Source organism: Ostrea edulis, chromosome 7 (assembly GCF_947568905.1).
Source record: "Ostrea edulis chromosome 7, xbOstEdul1.1, whole genome shotgun sequence".
Lineage (NCBI taxonomy): Eukaryota > Metazoa > Mollusca > Bivalvia > Ostreida > Ostreidae > Ostrea > Ostrea edulis.
Genome location: NC_079170.1, coordinates 16,685,027 through 16,697,013, shown reverse-complemented (window position 1 = coordinate 16,697,013; position 11,987 = coordinate 16,685,027). Strand labels below are relative to the sequence as shown.

General features: G+C 34.0%; 2 long non-coding RNA genes across 2 annotated transcripts; both read right to left on the bottom strand.

Annotated features, from left to right (window-relative positions):
* Nucleotides 1–862: 862 nt before the first annotated feature.
* On the bottom strand, nt 863–4,634 carry LOC130047870 (uncharacterized). The gene is made up of 4 exons (XR_008796686.1): nt 3,441–4,634; nt 3,217–3,296; nt 2,545–2,641; nt 863–2,458 (listed from the first exon to the last, which is right to left on the bottom strand). It is a non-coding gene; the product is annotated as an uncharacterized LOC130047870 (long non-coding RNA).
* A 4,461-nt stretch (nt 4,635–9,095) lies between these two features.
* LOC130047873 (uncharacterized) lies at nt 9,096–11,566 on the bottom strand. Its single transcript, XR_008796689.1, has 3 exons — nt 11,402–11,566; nt 10,712–10,839; nt 9,096–9,181 (listed from the first exon to the last, which is right to left on the bottom strand). It is a non-coding gene; the product is annotated as an uncharacterized LOC130047873 (long non-coding RNA).
* Between the last annotated feature and the right edge of the window lie 421 nt (nt 11,567–11,987).

The window sequence follows — 11,987 nt, the reverse complement described above, 5'->3', positions numbered from 1 at the left end:
CTTTCTTTAAATATTTGTTTTAAAAAATCTACTGTTGAAGTTTCTCGTCACACATGTTTAGTCTTTGATCGATGACTGCACAAGCCAATTATCATCATGTCATTTTGCCTTGTGACGCAGTGATCCAAAAATGTACATTAGGTCCCATAGATTATGCTGCATGCTCGTATTAATACAAACTTTTTGATCCTGATTTTAAATGACAATAGATGTATCATAACTTTCAACAATGTAAGACTAATGATCAATATTTATGCAAGACATTTGAAAAAGAAATGTGAGTGATTTTCTTTAAATTTTCATATCATATCATTTGCAAGTGTTGAAGTTTACACGGATAAATCTTTAAATGATATATTTCATAAGTAACATGATACATAAACTACATCCACTTATATAATTATGCAAGCCACTATATATTATTGTGTAACGGTACTGCTTCCACTCAATTGACATGTGCAATCTAGATTGTTCTAGATCTCGATATTAACTTCTTTAATAGAAAGTTGACGTAATAATTGCATCATTATCTTTCAAGATTGTATTAGAAAATTCATTCTTTGTATAAATGCGCTGTGAATTTTTATGATGAAAAACTCTGGTTAGACAAGTACTTTGGGCATTTTTGGATTATTTCGATAAGTGGGAACTAACTATTTTGTGAGTGTAAATTGAATTCGACACGGATTTTGATGTATATTGTTCAACTTCCGCAAGTATTTCACAATTTTCTTTCAATCATTAATTGTAAATAAATATAATTAATTGTTTGATAGCCTTTGTTTATAAATTCTGCTGCTTTAAGAGCTAGTTCTGACCCATAACAGAATTTGGAGTCGTCGGTGATAAGAAACAAACTATATTGCATTTTTCAAGATTTGTATTTCATTTTTTCTGAATTATTGAATTTCACAGACAGCAGCAATGACCATGTTTTCCGTCACATATCTTCTTGACTCGCCGAATGTTCATGTACTCGATACCTTAAAAAATGCGTTGAATTAGTTTAGCTGTGCACTTCGGGTTAGAGATTAAATCTGCAATGCATAAACAAGATGTTAAAATAACGGTCGCTAAAATACTTGTAGAAAATATTTTTGAATGATATGATTTTCCAAAACAAACAGTTAAGATTAAACAAGCGAAAATGACGGAATTCAAATTTCAATTACAACTAGAAAAATTCATATTACAAAGAGAAAATGAGATAATGCAGATTGATAAAACGCAACTAAAAATGAAAGACAGGAAAATGAACAAGTTAATGCTGAGCGAGTAAATGAAAAGGAAGAAAATGGAAAGAGAGAAAGAAATGAAAAAACCCAATGAAACCGGAGAAAGAAAAAGAAAGTGAAATAGCTGAAAGAGAAATAGAAAGGAAATTTGAATTAGAGAAATTAAAATTACAGCACAGATCGACAATCTTACCTGTCAGAAATGAATTCGATGCTGCTAAAATATCAGGTTAGTTCCGTAATTAGAAATAATCTGTGTACATATATTTCTGGAATTTTGAGAAAGCTGCGGAGAACTTGAAATGATCGTGATATGCTTGGTCCACTTCGTCACTAAGTGTTTTGACTGGCAAAGCAGCCGATGTTTACTGGACGCTGGCCATAACTGAGAGTTCAGATTATTACAAGGCAGTGATCTTAAAAGCTTATGAATTATTACCTGAAGCGTACAGACAAAAAATTCAGAAAATAGAGAAAATTTGACAATCAAACATATGTTGAATTAGCTAGAGAAAAAGAAGATTTATTTGATCAACGTAGGTCATGAATTAAACAAATTTGTGGGAATGCTTGCACAGTAATTTAAGAAATTTCAGTCTTGTGTTACCCTGCATGAAGATGTTTCCTATATAAATTCAAACCATGACTCCACTTTGGACCAGGAAGTAAAGCTTTCAATTCACTTGAAAAAGAGTTTTATAAGTGTAAACAACTGCAGGTATTGATCGAGAAATTAGCAGTACAGTACAGTGTTATAATAACGCAGATGCATTGTTTAAAAATATATACATGTGTAACAACTCTATATTAAAATTTGACCATCTCATTTGACAAGTTATGATAAACGAAGATGATTTTAGGGGACAGTACTTTTGATTAACTTACAGACAAAATAACCATGCGTACAATCTATGGAAGGCAAAAACGATTCCCTTTCGTTGTTAGTTACACTATAGAACACGCACACATACTCACATATACACACATAAACACACAAACACATACTACAAGTCTTTTTCACAAACAGACACTGATGAATTTGAGCATGATAAGTCATTCCAGAGTCCGTTGAGTATTCCCATTATTTCCAAACAGTCTTCCTTTCCTTTTCTGTCATTGGGTTCGCCCTTGTTCCAGTTCTTAAAGCTCAGCGGTATTTCTGAAAAAAGTCCAGATCCATGTACCTTCCTCTGCCGTGTCTGCCCCACCTATCCAGGCCCGTGCTAAAAATGAAGCTTCGTTTATACATAAAACTTATAGATACTGTACACAGAATGTTAAATGCAATTTTTTAGATGCGAATAATCACCTGTTCCTGGGTTATTGTTAATGAGATTTTTTATAAAGTCGTTTTCATCCTTTGTGCCAATTTCAGCTAGTTTTCCTGACAAACGTCGGCACTATTGCTGAAACAAAATCATTTTTGAAAGAATCCATGAAATAACAAAACCCAATAACAATACATTATCCGTCTCCTATTACCATAAACAAATGCTTTCCTTGGAAAAAAATAAATGCTCTTGTACAGCAATAGCAAAACCAGCTACATAATTATGTCGTATGAATGTATCAAAGTTTGATTCAACCTAGTCGTTCCAAGTATGAATAGGTCTAGATAGTTTAATCCAAAGACTTATTTGACAATGCCTTCTTTTCATGTTGCGTATATCATGCTTTTTGTGTGTGAACATAATGCACATGTTTAGATCTATTGAAACACACGGTGCATGCATCAGACAATAATTTATGAGCGTTGAGACACCATTTCCTCTGCCTATTTTTCCGTCCGCATTTGATATCACTTTGTCAATATCCTTATTTTATTTGGGCGATACATAAGTGTATAAAATGCGAAACTTCACGCAGATTTACATTGTATTTCTGATCTCAACATTCTGCTTTTATATAATTGAATGGAAATAAATCGTTACAAAATTCAAAATCTTCCTGAACTACTCGTTTTGACGTCTGTTTTACTTACATCAGCAGTTTTCCATGTTGATTTTTGTGTGTTTAACTTATAACATGATCTGCCATGTTTGTTCCAGCCCCGAGGACAATCTGGGAAATTCAGTAAACATAATCATGAACATTGATATAGAATCCATGGCAATGCAATTACATTTATTTTCGAAAAATTATAAATCTGTCTTACTGTAAATTTACAAAATAAGAGAAAAAGATATGTTACTTCGATGTACTTACTTGTAAGTCGTTTTATCTGTGTTTCGAGATTTTGGATATTCTTTGAAAAATCTTCTTTCACGATTGTAAAGATAGTAAAATCAAAATATTTACAATTTCTTGAGAGCATACCTATGAATAGAATAATGATCTATCAAACAAGTTTTGAAAGACGGAACGGTACATATAGGAAAATATTTCAAAGACAATGCCATCTGTTAGATCGTTTGTTAGATACAGATTTACCTACGGGTTCATCCGTTTACCCGAGCAAGATATAGGGCTACATGTAACGGCGGATGTGACATGTCAATAGGATATACTTAATCTTCGCCCCGATCTCTGCTCTGGTCCATGAATTCGTGTTTGCCCTACTGTTAATTTTGAATTCTTCGTTGGATATCTGGGATTTATGACTTTTCGTTACCTTCACTTTTGTTTTGGTAAAGACTAGGCTTGTTCTACCCACAAGTACTTTGAAGCTGATATAAAAAAGATGACACATTTCCCAATTCATAATATTTATGTAGTCTTTGGTAATAAGGTCTTCTAACAGTATGTTTGAATTCTCATGGGCACAGATTGTTCTCCTATGTTTCATGACCTGTTTTTCTATTCATATGAAACAGAATTTGTTCAAATGCTTCTAAGAAAAAAAATCTTGATGTAGCATTTAATATATCGACGGCCTTTTATCTATTAACAATGTTCATTTTCATTCATGAAAAGTGACTATAGCGAACAGTGATCAATCGTGTAGCTCCCATAAGCAATACAAAATATATAGTTGGGCAAACACGGACCCCTGGACACATGAGAGGTGGGATCGGGTACCTAGCAGAAGTAAGCTTCTCCTGTCGACCGGTCACACCTGCCGTGAGCCCTATAAACGGAGTTACTGTAGTCACAATCAGTGTGTCAAGAACGGTCTAATAATCGGTGTGAAACACATCAGACAGTATTTGACCCAATGATAGGTAGGATCGATATGTCGACTCAAAATATCTCAAATAAATTCATTGCACAATTTCCCATGTCGTAACAATAATTTATATTAGAAATGCAAGTTATTACTGTGCTAAACGTTGCCTGGCCAAGATGTTACAGATTGTGCTGTCGTCGACTCAGTCTCTATCTTGAGATGTTTGGCACAAAGTCTCTTACAACAAAATTAGTAATTTTCTATCAAAAATCATAGGTGTCTCCAGATTTATATCCATCTAAACTAAAAAAAAAGGCATTACTATTCTCAGAATAATTGCAGAAAATTGCGTCTACGGCTATGCTTGAAATAACTAAAACGAGGGTCGTTGGGATGAATGTTTTATTGAATAGGAAGCTGGTAATGATAGCATGAAGGTCATGAAGAAAGAGACATTTACTTAGTGCATAGGGTGGCAGACATATTTGATGGGAAGATTAACATGTTTTGCATCAAATTGTGATGTCTATAAGAACTGTGAAATGTGAGAGTGTATGCCGGTCGCCTGCTCGGACATGTGGGTTTCCTCTGGGTACTCCGGTTTCTTCCCACATAAATAACCCCCTAGCGCAAACATCTGTGCATTAAAGGACCCCATTGGAAATAAGCTTTCGAGATTTCATGGGTTATCCTTGGTATGTATGTATGTATGTATATACCGAATAAACATTTACTTTTATTTATTTAACTGTTCCTGTAATTTCCAAGTGACATTTAGGGCCTGTATAAGTGTTTGTGATAATCAATTCACTTCACTGGGGACATTGTGTCAAGACACACGTAATACACGGTACACATTAATTCACTAACATAAATCCAAGTATGAATTACTAATCTAAACGTTAGTATGGGGTTTGCTGTCATTAAACGTGGGGACGGATAACTGTAATATGGTGACGTTGAAGACTGTTACTTAAGTCATACAAAAGGAATATGTTTTCTGATTAAATTTAGGGTTTATGGCGTTAATCTCAATTTTAATCAATTATTGAAATTTGTAATCAATGAACGACCCCTAGACATCCAATTAAAGTGTTGTTGGATGTTACGATCATACTGTTTATTTCCTTTGAAATACTTTAGCTGAATGAAGACATTTCGTGTAAACGATTACAGGGGATAGAAAGAACGAGGGAATACTGGGTATGTCAAAAGGAGATAAGAAGAAAGATGGAAGGGAAGGATGGGGAGAGAACTGGAAGGGAGGGATAATGGAGATAGGAGGGACAGGAAAACAGGAAGGTTGGCTGATCACGTCCATGCAAGGATATGGACTGGTACAAATACTACATTTCACAAGTATTCATTTTTCGTCAATATACTAATAAGGCATAGACAGCACACACAAATAAAATGGGTGTAGAGATTTAAGTATGAGTACCAGATGTTATGAGTTTTTTAATAGTATTCTGAGAGAAATATTTAAAGGCTAACGTACGTCTTTTTTTCCAAATCGCTTAATTGATCTTTCAAATACGATTTTAGATTGAGCGTGTAACCCTCCGCTATGCATCGCTCATCGTCACGATTGATACCAAGGGGTTGGGAACATCCAATCTGTGCTTGTAGACAGAAAACGAAAATTGCAAAGCCCAATATTTCAGTCGTCATCTGAAAAATAAATGAAGAATTAGTTGAGTTGCCTGCAAATTAACATGTATAGGAACAATACAGCACGGGGAATACAAATTGTGATAAAATGTTTGAATAAAATGTCCTTAAAAAATTGTCATTGCCTGTAAAAATCTATTAATAATGTTAATTTACGATTCGCCTACATTTAGGCTAATGTCGCAAACCTTAATTCAATTTCATTACGATTGTATAGATAGAAAACTGAGAATAGAATATGTTCATGAAAAGAATAAATCAATTACCAAAATTATATTGTCTAGATATTTTTGTTACTGATGTTTTATTTAAATATCACAAGATCATACCTGTAGTTCCTACAATGTGATTTGACGGATTTATAGCAGCGGTACAGATCAGTTTCCTATAATAAATCTACACACTGTCAACTATGAAACACTTGTGGACTTTAATGTGACAAACCAGGCAGGTAAATCAAAATATCATTACAAACCGGATGTATATATTTTCTTCTTGCTAGTTTTCAATATCCGAGTCACCTGGTTTATATCGAAAACGAATGGAAGTTTTTAATTTTACATTTACTAATCAAGAATATTGTATCTTACTTCGTTACTAGCTTAAAAATACGGATGTATGTTTAATGTTTGTGCTGTGATAAACTTTAGAAATTCATTTCAAAATTAAGGTTTATCTCCCTCATGCATAGCTCTGATCCTTAAACGAATTTGACCCCAGTCCTTGGCACAAGTTTATTGTTATTTCGGATTTCCAACTTTCAGCTTGATCATCACTGAAAATACATTATTTGTCGAAATGCACATCTGGTGCTTCAAAATTGGTACCGTATAAGTTTAACATTACGACCCCTGAGTCGAGGCCTCTGCTAGTGGACTGTTAGTCTCCGAGGGTCTCTACAGCCCAGTAGCTAAGTTCTTCATTACTAGCTTGAAAATACGGATGGATATTTAATTGCTGTGATAAAATTTAAAAATTCATTTCAAAATTAAAGATTATCACCCTCATGCATAGCTGTGATCCTTAGACGAATTTGACTCCAGTCTTTGACACTCTTGTTTTTTTTTTTCTTTCTTTCTAGTTCTTACAAGTTTATTGTTATTTCGGATTTCCAATATTTCAACTTAAGCATCTGGTGCATCAAAATTGGTACCATATAAGTCCTACCTTACGGACTTCACGTCAAATATGAAGCAATTTTAACTCTTTGCCTATCACGCCGCCTATGACGTAACAGTAGCATTTTGCTTTCGCCGCTGAATGATAACGTTGTCCTTTTCCCCACAGCGCTTTGGAGTTGATTTGTGAAAGTTCGAAATTTTTAACACATTTCTTCACAACGTTTTCCATTGTTATATATTCTGTTAGTTTATCGCGGATAATTCTGTTAAAAAGCTGATGCTTTAAGACTGTCGAATCGGGAGTGGAAGCAAGTGAAAAATTACGATAAATAAGAGGTAAAATATTTTCTTTTGAGAAGATTTATAATCCAAAATTCGCCTTTTTCTGATTTTTAAAAAAATTATTTTTTATGAATTCTTGTACATGTATATTTGTATACCCCCCCCCCCCCGAATGAATCCTTCCTTATCTTTTAATTCAAATAATCTTATCATAAAATTTGATTTTGATTTAAAAAAACGTAATCAATTTAATTTTAGACAAGGTTTAACATATTTATTGATACTAACGACTGATTCAAACTTTTTAAAATAAAAATAAATGAATATCTACATCATATTTTGTATATAAGAATTTTCCTATGCAGTTGAACAAAAAATTGACTCACGCATAAATTCTCTTCAATGTTCAAAACAAGATGTGAAAAAGCAAAACACTGCTTTCCACGTTAATGTACATTACACAGTCCACATCAAAACAAAACATGAATATTTCCTCTACAATACTGCGTTAGATTTTTCCCGTCGGTGAACAATGGATCTGCGTTGCAGTTGTGTATCCCCTAATCTACGTCTTCGCTACTGTTGGAACTATCAAAGAAATCTGGCAAATCGCTCCTTTTTATCACTATTTTGTCTTACAACCCAAAAATAACACTTTTCGCTGTGTCAACGATAAAACGTAGTAAAAAGAAATGCGCATTAAAAGTACGTTAAAGTGCGTGATTGTTGGGCAAAGATATAGGCGTTAAAGTGCGTGATTGTGAGGCAAAGGTATATGCGTTAAAGTGTTTGACTGTGGGGAAGGGGTAAAAGGTGCAAGCAGTAACTCTGTAGCGAGTGTTTCGGAGTTTATTGGCAAATTTTATATAAATTGATATTTATAAGTATGGATATTGTAGTACTGCCAAAACAGTAAGATGTATAACTGCGAAATAAGACCCGTTACATGTACACAATATCACAATGTAAAAGAAAAAGAATTAACGTTTTGCATTGTAGACTCATGCTAAGTATATTTCAAAGTTTACAACTTTATTCCTTTCTCTTCTTTACGTTCGCAACCTAAAATGAGAATAACGAATGACATGAAATCATAATTGGATGGTTTTACGGTTAAACGATTGCTGATTTTGTATGCTCAGTTGTTAAAACATTATCATTACCGAAGTCCTTTGATTTCACATGAAAGTCCCGAATATTCATATTGAGAGCCGACAGAACTTTTTCAATAACATCGTTTAAGTTACGTGGATCCTTCTGGCGAGTAATGATATGGTGGCCATCAGTAAGGTGCGTTTTCTGATGTTCAAGTAGGAATCCCTCAGTAGGGTGAGGATCATAGTACCGAATTTCACACCTTCCCAAGGTCTCTTGAAAAGTCCAAATTTATTAAAGGATCGTACTTTCAAAGAATATATTCTAAATCATATACATTGTTCAAGTGATTTTCTACAGTAGGTCCTCCTGGATGTTATTACAGTATAATTACTATGTTTTTACAAAGATAATCATATGAATTTGGTTGAAAGAAGTTAAATATATTATTCTGAATGTTATTGGGAGCACAAGCTCAATACTACGGCATTCTATTTTCTAGAGGATTTTACAAACATAAACAGATATAAACAGCTGAGAGAAGTTTTGATACGTGATACCTCAAAAGTAGATACAAACCATTTGTGGACATCCGGATGACTGCTGCTCCAGGTGAATGGGCCGTATCGGGTTGAAATCTTACCGCTGTGGTTCGACACTCTTCCAGAGACCTACATGTAAAATAATACAAAAGGTTTGCAGTCAGCTGAAATACGGAAGTTGCGCAAATTATATTGTCATTATAACAATCTAGTTTGCCAATACAACCTATCATTGGACCCAATGCTTTCTGATGTGTTTCATACCAATTGTTAGGCCGTTTTTAGGACACTGATTTTGCTTACGGATAACTTTGTTTACCTGACCAAGATATAGGGATTATAGCCGGTGTGACTGGTCGACATTGGATGCTTACTCCTCCTATGCATCTGATCACACCTCTGGTGTGTTCAGGGATCAGTGTTTGCTCAATTATCTATTTTGTATTGCTTATAGGAGTTGTGAGATGTATCACCGTTCGTTATTTTCACCTTTCATACTCTGAAGTTAATGAAAGGTGAAGATAACGAACAGTGGTCAATTGCATAACTCCTATAAGCAATACAAAATAGATAGTTGGGCAAACACGGACACCTGGACACACCACATGTGGGATCAGGTGCCTAGGAGGAGTAAGCATCCCTTGTCGATATCAGAAATGTATTGGACTTCTTCATTGATAATATGCACATAAAATTTGGAGCTCAAGTTTTTGAACATTATGTTAGAATTAGCAGGCTCTTCAATTATATAGTATTTCTTTCCATTCTTGAAGCTCAGAATTACTTAAAAATGTACATTTGAAACGAAAAAAAATATCTTACTTTGGCCCTTAAGTCGACAATTAGATACATCGACTTTTTTATTATAATTTCGGGTCCATGCATCACACGGAACTTGAAATAAGACACCACGAAATTTTCCACGGTTGCTTCATGGTTGGATATTTTACTGAGTATGAATGGTAATGAACGCAATTTAATGACAAAGTGGATTACTCTATTTTCAACGCCCTATGCCGATACAACAATATTCCATCATCACATACATATGATTTTTATGCGTCCCAACCAATTCAATTCCCGGGAGCTTGTTCCGCGTATGATCAATAATCTATAAGACAACAGAGGCTACTGAATAATTAATTCATGGTTTGAGGGGTTTCGATGTTCTTATTTAAGGTAGGCATTTTGGCAAATCCCTGACCGTTATAATGAACATTTCTATATACTACATGACATTTGATCGGATGCTGTTTAAAGAGTGTTATTCTAACTGGTTGATTCGGGTTTTGATCACAAATTTGCTTCGTTTACCTGATCAAGATTTAGTTCTGACGACAGATTTGACAGGTTAACAAGGAACAATTACTTGTTTTGAGCACCCTAACACTTCGATGTGTCCTTGGCCATTGTTTGTCCTGTTTTTGATTTTATTTTTGAGAGTATTATGAGATAGAATACTGTTTGGTATATTCACTTTTGTCATAAAGACAGTTCAGAAACATATGCTTTGAATCGCAAAAAGGTTTTCATTGAACGCAAGGAAATGATTCATTGAAATAAACAGAGCCTGATAATTTACAATCTATGTTCATTTCTAAATTATGAAGATGTCTATATCTTTATCTTTATCCTTTGCATTAGAAAAAAAGATCTTACGGAATCCAACGGTAAATGACCTCCACTAGACTTATTGTTTCATCACATAAAACCACCACGTCTCCAAAAGAATTGTCACTGATGGTGTTATTCACTGTGTTCAAATGTTCATACCACCGTCCAGATAGCTTCAATATACATATTTGTATAAGTTACTTACGTAAGACATAAATTGAAATATTATTTGATATAGTCTATACTTTTTGACATCATAGATAACTGCCTCTTCAAGAAAAATAGACAACGGAAATTTGTATATGTAGTGATCCAAAAATTACTTTGTTAAACACCACTCTTATTCCACGCACAAGTAATCTGAATTTGAAATTAAAAACTTGCTTGTAGGAGTTATGAGATTGATCGCTGTTCGTTGTCTTCGGCTTTCATATGTACTATATTACAGTTATTTTTGATGTTTTTCTTTGAAGAGATTTCTTTCTTTTTTGTATTTGCTCAGCGCTATTTAAAAAAAGTACTTTGCCTTTTAAAATATTTCTACATTAAAACGTGTTTAGCTTGAAACCTAGTTGTCCTTCCTCGTGATGGTTTCAATTTGATACTAATTTTTTCACACAATAACATTAGGAAAATGCCTTAGTTATTTCAGTCAGGAAGCTTACACGGTTTATACGTTTGCGATATACGATGGGTGATTAACAAATATATCTAAAACGATAATCTGTTACAAACCGTTTTGTGATCCACAGTCTTTGGATCCATATAGTCTTCATTGAAGATTCCGGGATTTGAAGATGATGAAGATTCGGAACATCCAATAAAAAATACGAATAGAAATACTACAGAAGTATACATCCCTAAGACTATTTGCAATATGATGTGAAAAGTTCAACTCTCCTTTTTGACAAAATGGATCAGCAGGTTTGAGCTATCTCTTATACACATGTATTATCGATCTTACAACGCATCAATACGCGCATGAAATCATTTCGTTAAGAAATATAGGGCATTGCACACATCAGTATCGCAGGAAATAAAGAAGTGGAGATTGTCCATCAGCATGTACATGATTAGAAATCATTTCGAGTTGATCATCATTCTAGACTTGTAAAAGGGTGATCAAACGAGTAGTATTCACCGTTCGTTATCTTCACCTGTCATACAAAACTTGAGTTTATGATACATGTGTTGAAAGGTATGTAACTATACAAGAATGGTATACAGCTGTACAAGAAAGGTATAGAACTGTTCCAGATGCAATTTGTAAATCTCGGTTGCCTTCTTTATATTTCATATGCAAAACTAACAATGCAAATAT